This window comes from Mustela lutreola, chromosome 14 (genome assembly GCF_030435805.1).
Source record: "Mustela lutreola isolate mMusLut2 chromosome 14, mMusLut2.pri, whole genome shotgun sequence".
NCBI classification, from domain to species: Eukaryota; Metazoa; Chordata; class Mammalia; order Carnivora; family Mustelidae; genus Mustela; species Mustela lutreola.
The window spans coordinates 40,493,938-40,507,584 of NC_081303.1; the positions used below are offsets into that span (position 1 = coordinate 40,493,938).

The 13,647-nt window shown below is 45.5% G+C and overlaps 1 protein-coding gene across 1 annotated transcript in view; it reads left to right on the forward strand.

Moving 5' to 3' along the window:
* The first annotated feature begins 6,913 nt into the window (after nucleotides 1-6,913).
* LAMB3 (laminin subunit beta 3) overlaps nucleotides 6,914-13,647 on the forward strand; it is a 48,716-nt gene continuing 41,982 nt past the window's right edge. Inside the window, exons 1-2 of the mRNA XM_059147059.1 lie at nucleotides 6,914-7,040; nucleotides 8,597-8,696. The gene's annotated coding sequence lies outside the window, so the exon portion shown is untranslated. The remainder of the gene's footprint in view (nucleotides 7,041-8,596; nucleotides 8,697-13,647) is intronic.

Consider the following 13,647-nt stretch of genomic DNA (forward strand, 5'->3'; position numbering starts at 1 on the left):
CCTGAGACTCATAGTCAAGTAGAGGTCTCGGACATTAAGTAAGTTATTACAGTATACTGAGATAAGCACAATAATAGAAATAGACACCAGGTAAACAAATAGAATAGAATGAGAAATATATTCACCGATTTAGTTTGGGGATTCCTTGACCAAGGAAGGCCTAAAAGTGGGTGATGCCTGAGCACCTGAGGGTATTAAAGGATGGATAATGTTTACCAGGTGACTCTGGGAGGGAGTGGGGGTTCAGGGTTAGGGGAGGCCTGGAATGAGAGAGGACTGCATATAAAAAGGATGGGATGCATGAGAATATGTTGCATGGTCCAAGAGAAGTTAGGCAAGACTGGAGTCAGAGCATAAAGGATGGGTTTTGGGAAATGGCAGGAAATCAGGAGGAAGTAATAGGCAGGAGCCATAATGAACAATACCTAAATGATTGCCAACATATGTGGTGTCAGGAACTATTGACCACTCCCTTCTTCTAGAAAGACATTCTCCTTGGCTTCTGGGTCATATGCTAATTTCCCTCCTGTTCTATTCTGGACACCCCTTAGCTTTTTTCTTTTTCTCCCCTCGCTTTTGCCTTTAAAAATTTTTTTAAGTAGACTCCGTGCCTAGCATGGAGCCCAGTGTGGGGCTTGAACTCATGACCCTGAGGTCAAGAACTGAATTGAGATCAGGAATCAGACACTTAACTGAGCTACCCAGGTTCCTCATCCATTTGCCTTGTATATGACCTCTAAATATCAGAAGTTCTCAGGACTCAGTCCTGGAACCTCTTTTTAAACTTTACATAGTCTCTTTAGGTGATTTAGTTTACTTGTGAGGCTTCCATTATGCCTCTGTGCAGATGACGTACATGCCAGAGCTCTAGACCTCTGTATCTTCCTGCCCAGGAAGATATCCTCCTATATCTTGACTTGGAAAGCTACCAAACTTTCCATGTCTGAAGTCAAAGTCAGTATTTCCACCCCCCAAATTTGTACCACCGTCTTGCTTCATCTAGACTTCCTCATCTATCTGGTAGACCAGCCCTAAGCCTCGGAGCTGTCCTTTTCTCCTTTCTCTGTCATCCAAGACTTGTCATTCTGCATCTTAAATATCTCTTGACTTTATTTGCTTTCTATCTCCCTTGCCACCCTCCTAGTCTAAGACCTCATCATCTTCTTGGACTATTGCTGTGGTCTCACAATTTGTCTCTCTGCCTTGGGTCTTGAACTATCCAATCCAATCCAATGTAAACTTAAAAAAAAAAAAAAAAAGAAAAAAGAAAAAAAGAAAACCTTGTCATGTCATTCTTCTCTTTAAAACCCTTCAGTGGATCCCCATGTTGCCCTTTGGTTCATGGCCTGGATTCTTAGCATGGTGTATAAGTTCACCCATGGTTTTTTCCTTGTCTGTTTTTCCAGTTTCATTGTATGTCCCTCAACCCTTGCTCTCTTGATGCCAGCCACACTGTTTTGGATCTTTCACAAGATCCTTCCACATGTTGTTCTCTTTACCTGGAACACTTATCATTTCCCTTTATCTTTTTTTTTTTTTTAAGATTTTATTTATTTATTTGACAGACAGAGATCACAAGTAGGAGAGAGGCAGGCAGAGAGAGAAAGATAGAGGGAAGCAGGCTCCCTGCTGAGCAGAGAGCTCGATGCCGGACTTGATCCCAGGACCCTGAGATCATGACCTGAGCCAAAGGCAGCGACTTAACCCACTGAGCCACCCAGGCGCCCCCATTTCCCTTGATCTTATGAACTTATACTCATCCTTCAAGTGTCACTGTCTTCTCACTGCCTCAGGGAGGCCTTCCTTGATGCTTAGGTAAAGGAAGCTTCCTGTGCTGCATTTTCCCACAGCCATCTCACTTTCCCTTTCATGACTCTATTGTGTGTCTCTATCACCAGACTGTAAGCTCTGTGAGGGTGGGGACTATCTCTGTCTTGTGCAGTGTTCTCAGAGCTAGCACCATGCATCGTCTATTGAATTATCTAATCACAGCTATCACTTTGTCTTATATTGAATTGCTTATGCTCTAGGCAGTTGGAAAAATTGATGAATCTCAGGCAGCAGAATGGTTCAATAAGACTGAGTTTTAAGGAGATCACTATTGGCAGAGTGAAGAATGCATGAGTGGAGTGAGAGTAGAGGCAAAGAATGGGATGTTGCTAGGGTAATTCAGGCAGTGAGGGACTGGGCTAAGACATAAGTAATGGGGATAGAGGGAGACAGATTTGAGTGATGTACTGTAGGTAAAACTGGAAGGCTTAGTGCTCTAGAGGAGAAAAGGAGTCAGAGATGACTCCCAGGTTTGGAGAAGAAAGAAGCAACACATTTAGAGAAGAAGAAAATGAGTTCCATTTTGGGTATATTGAGTTTGGGCTGTTTATGAGACAAAGGTGGTCATTAAGGAGTTGTATATGAATCATGAGTCTGGAGCTCTGGAGAGAGATTGGGTTGTGAGTTGAGGATTTGAGAGGTTTCATTGAGTTGGGGGTGGCTGAGATCTTGGGAACGGGGGAGATAACCCATGAGGGACTAGAGGGAGGAGAGAAGGATGGAAATATGGGAACCAAGGAATCACTGATGCTTGCCTCAGGCTGGCGGTGAAGCAGAGCAATCGGTCTTATTTCCTGAATCAGCTTGCAGAGTAGTTCAGTTCTAAGAGTATTTAATCACAAAATCTGATTTTCTTCTTTCACATCCAGAATCTAGGCCAGGAGCCCTCTTGGACTAAAGGACTCATTTTTAAGGTAGTAGGCAGAATTTTAAGATGGCCCGGATGTACAAACCCTATAAAGCCCCCCAGGATTTGCAAATATGATGGGATAGTCACTCCCATGATTAGGTTATATTATATTATATTAGGTTATATATATATATATATATATTAGGTTATATTATATTTAATTTAATAAAATTAAAAATCAGTTCATCAGTCACTTGAACCACATTTTGAACACTCAACAGCTATGAGTAGTTAGTGGCTACCATATTGAACAGTGCAGATACAGAACATTTCCAATGTTGCAGAAAGTTCTATAGGAGTGCACTGGGTCTCAATCCTTGGAACTGCAGGATAACATCTGGGAAGCGGTTCTCAATTCTGCCTGAATTCTTTGTTCCTCTTCATATCTAAAACTGTTCATTCACAGTTGTCTACAATCACTGTATCCATTTCTTCATCAGCCATCCCTCTTTTGCCTACGTCCATCTGGCTTCCTTATCACCACCCCCACCAAAAGCTAATGGGATGTTTTTTGAATGAACTGGATTTTATCATTCAACAGATAATAACTCTTTCTTCCTTCTAGAAACACCTTTTCTCTTTGCTTTTCTTTTTGCTAGATCAATTATATCAGAAATCTCTCTAAGTAGGTCCCAAAGATAGTAATGTTTAAAGCTGTAAAGTTGATTCTGCCACGGTAGTGAATTACTGCTCTTAACGTTGGGGGTATTCTAGGGTCTTACCATGATCCCTCTTCTCCAGCTACATTATTTCTCTAGGTCAGTGGTTCTCAATCCTGGCTCCACTTTAGAATCATCCTTGAGAGTTTTAAAAGCCATCATTGCTGGGGAGTTCCCAAGATGGATCAACTCTGAATTCCTGGGAATGATTCTTATATCTCTTGGGGCTGGAGAAAGACTTTAGATGTCCTAAAAGCCCTGAAAAGATGGAGTTTTCTACCCTGCCCATAGAAATAAAAATAACAGCAATATTAAATCTTAGAAATATATATAGGGCAGATGTGCAGTCTTCTAATTTTGCCTTAGGTGTTTACTTCCATGTCTTAAAAAATATTAGATATAAAAATTTTCCAAAAAAATTTTGGTACTTCTACCTTGCTGGCACCTTAAATATATGTTTAGCCTGCCCTAGGAAGTCCAGCCCCAAATCTCATCCCAAGGTCACCTCCTAGGAGAGACTTCTCTTATCCATTACTTTTTTTTTTTTTAAGATTTTATTTATTCAATTGACAGAGCACGCAAGAGAGCACAAGTAGGGGAAGAGACAGAGGGAGAGGGAGGAGCAGACTTCCCGCTGAGCAGGGAGCCCAGTGGATGTGGGGCTCCATCCAGGACCCTGGGATTGTGACCTGAGCTAAAGGCAGACACTTAACCGACTGAGCCACCCAGGTGCCCCCTATCCATCCTTTCTAAAGTGGCACTTTATGGTCCTCCCCTTAAAAAATATCTCATAGAAAGTATTGACATTTATAATTGTTAGATTTATTTTTTGGCTTACTTGTTTATTGTTTGTTACCTCCACGAGGGCAGGGTCTTATCTTTTTTGCTGTTCATCTAGCACAATGTCTGGTACGAAGCAAGTGTTCAATGTATATTTCCAGAATGAATGAGTGAATGCACCTGATGTATGGCAAACAGCAGTGAGTAGAGGAATCCCAAGGCAGGTAGGCTACCTTGGGTTGTTACCCTGTAAAAGACTGTCTTCATGGGGTGGGATGGGAGAAGTGAGTTCATGAAGGGATGTCCTTGTTTCCAGCAACCTGGTCAAGGCTTAGAGGAGTAGGCACATGCCATGATGTTGATGGATGCCAGCTAGTATTTATTTTTAGGATGTAATTTCTCTGCGTCACCTCCAAATTTTCAGTAAAATTTCTTCAACTCAAGAGCTATGTGTTCTTAGGGGAATGGAGGAAGGACTATGTGTTCATGTTTGGGATCAAAATAGGCTGGCAAGATGCTTAAAAGGGAACTAGGAGTGTTTGAAGACAAAGAGCAACTGGAATGAATTTGTATTAACTGCTAGCATCTCCCTAGAGTTGTCAGCATTATGGTTATTTGAATAATAGACAAAAGGGTGATTTGGATAGCTAAAAATTTGAGGTCACTCTGGTTACATAATTAATAAATTATTTGGTAATTCTGTGTTCAGGGCCTGTGTCCTATGAGACAATGGCTTGCCTCTGGGCAGTGATTCTGTCTGACTTGTTTACTCCTGGTCACTGGATGCCTTGGCTTGATGGGTGCTCAGTAAATATTTGTTTTGCAAATAAATGGTTCTGGATGTTTCTGTGTTTCTGGGTCAAAGTCAGAAGGGTCTGCTGACACATGATGAGGAGAACTGAGAGAAAAGCCCAGGCTCTGAGAATGAGGACCAGGTAGAAGCTGGGGGTGGGGGTGTTCTGTATGGACTGGTTTGTTGGGAGGATTCAGATCCAAGCTCAGGCCCCCTGGGTGGCTGGAGGGAGAACAGGACACTTTGGTCCCTCGTCAGTGGACTTGAGAACCAGGTATTCTGAGATCCTGCTGGGTTGTGGGAAGGGGTTTCTTAATGTCTTAGGCTTGGTGCTCATTGGCCCAGGGTTGGGATGGCCCTAAAATGACTGGTGGGACACATTATCTTAGACCGCACAAGGATAGGCAGGAACTGCCAGACTTTTGGCTGCATGTGTTCCCTGATTCTCTGAGAGTGACAGAGAACCCTTAAAGATGTCGAGGAGTTCTTGTGTCCTAAGACCCTCTCTCCATTTGTGCTCTCCTCTCCCCTGACCCCACTTCCATCACCTCTGCAGGTTCTAAAGCTGGGTCTTGTATGCTTAGAGTGCCCAGGTCGATGGCTTGACCACAGAAGTATTTCAGTTCCCCAAACCAAAACTACTGTGATTTTGATTCCTGACCTTTCTGTCCCCAAGGACCAGGACCAGCCATGGTAGATGGAATAGGAAGCCTAACCTTGGGAGCCTGTTGATCAGTGGATTGATTCATCATGAATTTTCCCAGGTTCTAGATCTCAGGAGAAAAAAAAAAAACAAAACGTTTATTTTTCTATATGATTTTCTCCGTATGTTGTCTTGACAGAGAGTTATGCAGTAATATTCATAAGATCGTATTTTTCAACACTTTTTGTTAGGTGTTCCCTTGTCCCATGGCTCCATACTAACAAATCAATATTTGTTTATTGAGCACCTACTATGTGCAAACACCGGGCTATATGGTTATCCGGAGGTAAAAAGAATGGTTAAAGGTTGTTCCTGTTCTCCAGGAGTTTATAATCTGGGTTTGGGGACAAATCACAAAATAACCAAAAGTTGAATAACCATAAATATGTATTTGACATGGGAGGGATTTACAAACAGAACAGAACTGATTGGTACTTGAGTTACATAAGGCCTGCTGCTGGAATTTGGGAAGAATCTATAAAGAATAACAGAGAAGTCATCACTGATCCAGGAACCTGATCCGAGTCTTGGATTTTGAACTTATCAAGTGCACGAGAGGTGGAGACATCAGTGGAGACAGACAGAGCTGGATGAATTGAGCCTAAGTGTGGTCGAGGGAAAGGAATGGCTGGATCAGAGTACTGTGTGAAGGGGGGCTGTGTGAGATGAGGTCAAATGTGCCTTTTTTTAAACAGGACCCCGAGAGCCTAGCCTGGCTGTGGACTTAGGATTTTAATCTGGATGATGGAAAGCATACAGGTCAAAGTGCATTACCAAATCCGACTCAGCAAATGGAGCACTAGGCCAATGCTAACAGGATGAAATGTACCTTGGAAGAAGTGCAAAGGCGTGTGTGTGCATCTGTGTGTGTATGTGTGTGTACGTACATACACCTCTGAAGAGGAGCACGAATTTGAGACAGGGATAGCCTGTTTTAATAGTATTTGACTTGAAACAGATAGAGGTGTCTCTCTCTATGTCTCTCTCTATCTCTAGCTGATGTCTCTGTCATCTCCACTTGGATCCTTGGTGTGGACTGGTCAGGAAAAGCCTCCTGCACTTTGGGCTTCAGCAGCAGGAGTAGAATCTCCAGAACCAAAGTCATGTTGACATGCAATTTTCTTTCCCCAAGTCCTTGAAGTGGACTACTTTGATAAGGTGGCCGACATTCATAGAGGAGCTTCCTGAGTTCCCTCCTAGGGGAGAGTCTGATTCTTGTGTGCTATTTCCACTCAGGTTTCCCTACGACTCAGAGCCAACCTGACTCCCTCAGACCACTGTGCATCATCATGCAGAGTTCACTGGGCCACCTGAGGTGACACATTCACATCTTGTCTGGGAGAAAAAGGATCAACATAGAATCTGGTGAGTAAGGTTTTCTGTGGGATGAAATGGTTCTCTGAGATGTGGAACTTCTAGAACTAAAACAGGGAGAATCCTGGAAAACTACAATGGTTGGTCACCCTACAACACACCAGAAACTTCTTGAGGATTCGCCCCCACACCCAGTGGTTTTTCTCTCAGATACTGGAGCAACACACCTGACTCATAGATACTTATCCTCTAGGTACAACTCACAGAGAGCTCATGGTCTGTGTTTCTCAGGTTTTCTAAGGGGACAATCTTGTGATGCTTCAGGTTTGCAAAGCTAAAATATTCACCAAGGCCATTTTTCCTGTCCGTTTCCTCGAAGTGTCATATTCTACAAACTGTGCCATATGACTTTCACTTTTTTGAGAAACAGATTCCCTTAATCTTGGGAAGACCAGATATTGCAATGGAAAGACTATGGATTTTTGGTACTTGAAGGTCTTCCAGAGGATTCTGGTTTCACCATATACTAGTTGTGGTAGACAGTGCTGCGTATTCACACGTTCTGCTGTGTTTTCCTCTTCTGGGCACATAGGAAGATCACTTAGGCGCCCTTGAACAGTTGTGGCCAATAGGTTGTAAGCTGAATGACTGTCACTTGAGAGCTGAAGCATGGAATATAAGAGAGCGTCTCCATGCTCCTCTATCCTTGCTGTCATGAAGCCCATGTGTCCTTGTTGGTGGGGCCACAAGACGGCAGAAGTCACTGAGTGTAGCAGAGGACCTCTCACCTCATCATTGTCACCCATCTTACTCTGTGCCAGCAACAAATGAGTGTTTGTTGTGTTAAAGCTGATGAGATTTTGTGATTATTAATTTATTACTGAAGCATAACCTGACTCGAACACTAGTTCCGTGTCTTCCTCCCCTTGGGTTACCCTAATAAAATATCATGGATTGGGTGGCTTAAGCAATAGACATTTATTTCTCAAGGTTCTAGAAGGCTGGAAGGCCAAGATCAAGGTGCTGGTGAGAGCTGGCTTCCTGGCTTCAGACATGTAGCTCCTTGTTCTCTATGGAGGCAGAGCCTGGGTGTCTCTTCCTCTTCTTCTAAGGCCAGTAATCCCATTATGAGGACTCCACCTGCATGACCTCATCTAAACCTAACTACCTCCAAAGGCCCCATCTCCTAACATCATACTTGGGGAACGGTTTCAACGTATGAATCTGGGGAGGACATATTCAGTCCCTAACACCTTGTAAGCTTGTCAAGCTACCTAATAATGCTGAGGTTAAAAAAGGGAAATAATATCTCCTTCAAAGAACCATCTTGGGGTGCCTAGGGGCTTAGTCGGTTAAACCTCTTCCTTCTGCTCAGGTCATGATTCCGGGGTGCTGGAACAGAGCCTGCCTCAGGCTCCCTGCTCGGTGGGAAGTCTGCTTCTCCCTCTCCTCATCCCCCTGCTTGTGCTCTCTCATTAATAAATAAAATCTTAAGAAAAAAAGAGTCATCTTATAGGGCTGCATAAATGAGATACTTTAGATGTGTTTAGAATGGTTCCTCCTGCATACCAAGAGCAGTAAAATATATTTTTTTTCTTTTCTTTTAGCAAGATATACAGGTACTTCTTTCTGGAGTAATACTTAACCACAGGAGTGAAGACAACCTCTCCTGTCCGGGGAAGCACACAAAATCTCCAGATGACGCAGGTAGGCCCTTCTCCGTACTGGTGTTTGGCTCTCGGTCTTTCACCTGGAGTGGTCTTTGATCAAGGGACCCATGCCCAGAACATGCCACCATGATGTCGGACATTGGACACCAGGACTCCCCTCTGTTCACTTTTTTTTTCCTTAAGGTTTTATTTATTTATTTGTCAGCACAAGTAGGGGGGGGGGGGTGAGCAGCAGGGAGAACAGGCAGAGGGAGAAGCAGGTTTCCCGCCAAGGAAGGGCCTCAATCCCAGGGCCCTGGGATCATGGCCTGAGCGTTAGGTAGCTGCTTAACTGACTGAGCCATCCAGGCGTCCACCCCCTTCCCCATTTCAGTTCTAAGCATCATATTTTGGGGAAATTGTTGACAGGTGGGGAACTTCTAGAAGAAGGGGAACAGGTTAGGAAAAGTGGAAGCCATGGGGATGGGTGGACCACCTACTACAAGTAAGGTTGTCAGATTTAGCAAATAAAATATGAGAAACCCAGTAGCATTAGAATTTTAGATAAACAGTGGGTCCCATTTTAGTATATAAGTGGCGTCACGCTATCTTGGGGGTCTCCTTATACTAACAAGGTATCCCTTGTTTATCTGAGATTCCAGTTTAACTGGGATCCCTGTTGTTTTATCTGGCAGTGCTAGCTGCAAGGATTGTTGAGGACAGTGCACACACATCAGACAGAGATGCAACATCATACTTAGGAACACAAATGTGTATTTATACTTGGCTACCGGGAGCTGCTGGGTATGCAGATTTCTGAGCCAGCAAGGGGGAAGTTCAGAATTGGGTGTGCTATTCTGGGAGAGCTGCATGGGAGAGGCAAATCTGGGTGAGGGTAGGAATTTTGGTCAGCACCACTTCTTCCTTCCCCTCAAAATATAGATAGATACTGACTCTTGCTTTTGATTTGCCCTAAGATATACAAACGGGAAGATAAGGTGTTGATAGTTACTTAGTACTTCTGCCCGCCCCCCTTTTGGTCTGTCCTTCCTTACACATTTATTAGTACATGCATTTACCTAGGAACTATGCTAAGGGCTTTCTTTCTTTCTTCTTTCTTTCTTTCTTTCTTTTTTTTTTTTTTTTTAAGATTTTATATATTTATTTGACAGAGAGAGAGAGAGAGAGATCACAAGTAGGCAGAGCAGCAGGCAGAGAGAGAGGGGAGGCAGGCTCCCCGCTGAGCAGAGAGCCTGACTCAGGGCCCAATCCCAGGACCCCGAGACCATGACCTGAGCTGAAGGCAGAGGCTTAACCCACTTAACCTAGGTGCCCCTGCTAAGGGCCTTCTTGACAGAAGAAATCTAATAGCCCCAAGAAGCAGTATTTCTTAAGAAGAGGAAACCATATCTTACAAACTCGACAATGATTTAGACAACTTTTAGTGAACTCCCTGGCAGACTGTGGGTCTAGTGGAAGGGGTTCAGGGCACAGGAGGGAGCAAAGAGAGGATGATTCACAACTTGTAGAGGAACAGAAATTACCACCCTTACCCTTACCCTGACACTTTTAACTTCATGTTTACTGATTATTCTAGGAAAAAATTCTCATTATGGAAGACAAGAGCATGAAGAGAAATAGGAGGAGACGGGAACTATTAGTGCATTGGATATTTTCTCCCTGTCTCTCTCTGAGTATTAGTTTTCTTTACAGTTAAGATTTTATGTACATTTATTTTCTAATTTTTGCCTCCCACTTAACAGTATCCCATAAACATGTCCCTCTTTATTGGTATTAAGTCTCTTCTCAATGTTTTAGGTAAGCAGGGGGCCAGTTTTGACTCCGTTTTCGGGGGAAGGAATGAGATTGGATAAAGACTCATCACCCTTGTCTTCTAGGATATGGACCAGATAGATATTGAAGTAAGACCCCAGGAAAAGTAGGTGCCTTTTATTGAGAGCCCTCAGACTTGCAGGGCAAGTTAAGAACAAAACTTCTGTCCAGATTTGTGTAGAATCCTATCTTTATCAAGTGTTGGACTCTGGTTTTACTAAATTTTTTTTTTTTAAGATTTTATTTATTTATTTGACAGAGAGAGATCACAAGTAGGCAGAGAGGCAGGCAGAGAGAGAGAGAAGGAAGCAGGCTCCCTGCTGAGCAGAGAGCCCGATGCGGGACTTGATCCCAGGACCCTGAGATCATGACCTGAGCTGAAGGCAGCGGCTTAACCCACTGAGCCACCCAGGCGCCCGGTTTTACTAAATCTTGATGGCCATAAAATAATAAGTCTGTTTTGCTTATGCCTTTCCTCTGCAATCTATCCTCTATTTGTAAACACTCCCCACCCCCTACTGTCTGTCCTTCCCTCTCCAGGAATGCTGGGAGCATCGCCCTGCTCTCGGGAGCTTAGCTTTGTTGGCCCCCAGAGTGTCCCCGCATCCCTTCTGGTCCAGGTCATGGCTCCTGAGGGGTTTGCGGCCCCTAAGCAATAGAGGGGAGTGCCCAAAGCATTCTCGATTGGGCCCTGGAGCCTCCACGGATGGCTCGCTTCCTGGTAGGTGGGCTATGGAATATTGGGGTGGGGGTGATATTTGTGTTTTGATAAGAACAACTGCAGATTCTGCTGATCAGAGTCCTTGACACCTGTGTGTGATGCACACGTGGGTACAGACACCCTTTATGGAGGACACACCTAGCCAGGCCAGAAGTTTGCATTGTTTCCCTCAATCTTTACAAGGATCCATGACATAGATGGCTAGTATCCCCCATGGAGGCAAATAGCTTTGGTTGTCCAAAAGCACACAGCCAGTGGGTAGAGAACCAAGACCTTCATCTTGACCTGTTCACTCTGAGGTCCAGGTTTTAACTACTGTCCACCTTGGAGAGCAGAACATTCTGGAGCTAGAGGAGGCTTCAGAGGAGATTCAAAAACATTGAATCTCCCAGCCGCTCTATCTCCCAATTACATTTTTGAATGAGGCCTGGCTTAAGCGTACAATTTTTGAGGTTCTACAAGTAATTCTCAGAGGCAGCCTGCATTAAGAATCAGTAAAATCCAACACCTTTATTTATAAATGATGAAAATATAACCCAGTGACGGGCTTGTTGATGCTTTTATTGAATAGCAGGCCTGGAGCTAGGTCTAGGATTTCCAGGATGTCCAAGTCCATACGTGGACCCTGTGTGACCATGAGCACTGTAGGGAGGTGCTGATTAAGAGCCATGAGTGGGGGGCTGACTCCAGACATGAAGCCAGATACACCCACGCTCCCTTTCCTCTCAAACCACAAGGTGCTCATTGCCCCAGACTCCGACAACAGATGCTGATTTGAACATATGGGTATTTAGTTTGTCATTCGACTGGCCCTTTCAGGGATCTCCTGGTGCAAGTGCCCACGTCCCTCACAGCCATTCCTCTGTCTTCTCCAGAGGCTTCTGGCCTGCCGTGTGGCTGCAGGTTGCCCCCTTCAGGCATCTCTCTCTCACCTCTCAGGCTGGGCCACGGCCACAAGGCCAGTCTCACATGGCAACTCTGTGGCCAAAGGTCTCAGAGGTTGGACTTGGGTTCTGAGGGGAGAGAGGCGGAGGGGGTCAGGGCTGGAGGAGGGTGCATGAGAATGAGCTGGCCTGTCTGCTGGAGGAAGGGCAGGAATCTGGGAGGGCAGTAAAGGTGGTAGAAATGCCAGCATATCCTTCCGTCTGCTCTGGGAAGCCAGCCAACAATGGGCCAACCATGGGCCAGCGTTCTCCTCCAGCAAGCCGCAGGGTACCCTGGGCTGCACCCCTCGGGGGGGAGGGGCTGGGGCATTTGGGGGTGTGCCGTGGGAGGTAGAACAGAAGGAGCTGAGGTTCCTGAGGTGACCTGGGAGGCTGAGCTTGGGAGGGGATTCCCCCTTCCTGTGGTGAGGCAGAAGTTGTGTCATCCTGTCACAGACGCTTTGTTTAATCTTGCTAGGTCACTGTGACGTTTGTCCGGCTACCTTCTCTTTCCGTTCCTTATGAGGCGGTCATGTCCTTAGAGCAGCTCCAGTCAGCGTGACGGGGAACCCTTGCCTGTAGGTTCCTGAGCCTCTGAGGTGGGGGATTTGGAGGCCAGCCCCTCCCCCATTTCTGCCCACATAAGAGAGACTGTCAATTTGAAAAACAAACAGGAAGACACCTAATGGTTATCTTCTGGATGTTCCTACAGCATCGATGTCTCCCCAGGAGTCCCCAGCTGACACCAGTCCTCCAAGAGTTGGAGCAAGAGCTCGAAGAGGACTTTTCAGGGATTGGGCCTTGGTTAGGTTTGGGGAACATGAAGTTCAGAGTCTGGTGGGTTCGGGTCAAGGATTAGCAAAGGGAGAAAAGGGGACCTGGAGGCAACGTTAGTATCTAAGTGGTGGTTAAAATTATGAATGCTGCAGCAAACTGGTCTGGGTTCAGGTGACCCCTTCGTAGCTGGAACCAAGTTACCGAAAATGTGCCTCATTTTCTTCGGTTGGAAAGTGAGGATATTTAAATGTTACCCCCCAGGGATGTAGTGAGTATGGATCGAGTCAGTACATACCCAGTGGTGTGGTGGAACGGTGCCGGGCACACCCCGGAGCACCAGGTAAAATGTGAGCTGTAGTTCATCCAGGCTGTCTGCCTCATTCCTCCCAGACCTCAGGCCCAAGCTGATGTGTGCTTCTGTCTGCTGGGCGGATGTTCAGGTTGAGGAAGGAAGGGTCGGGGAACAGAGGAGGGCACCGAATGGAGTCCCCGATGATGGCAGGCCATGCTCCCCAGGCTCCCGTTCTGGTGGCTTCTGCTCCAGGCTGGGTTCCTGTCTGTGCTCAGTCACACAACAGATGCACTTTCCCCCTCTGGTTTTTGGAAAGGAGTGCGGAAGAGGGGCCAGTGTCTGGGCTGCTGAGCTGTTGAGGTGTGGAGGGCCACGCCAGCTTGAGTCAGGTGGCGAATCCCCGGGGATGTTCCTGGAGCCTACCCTGTCCTACAGACGCGGACTCAGGCGTGACTCACAGTAC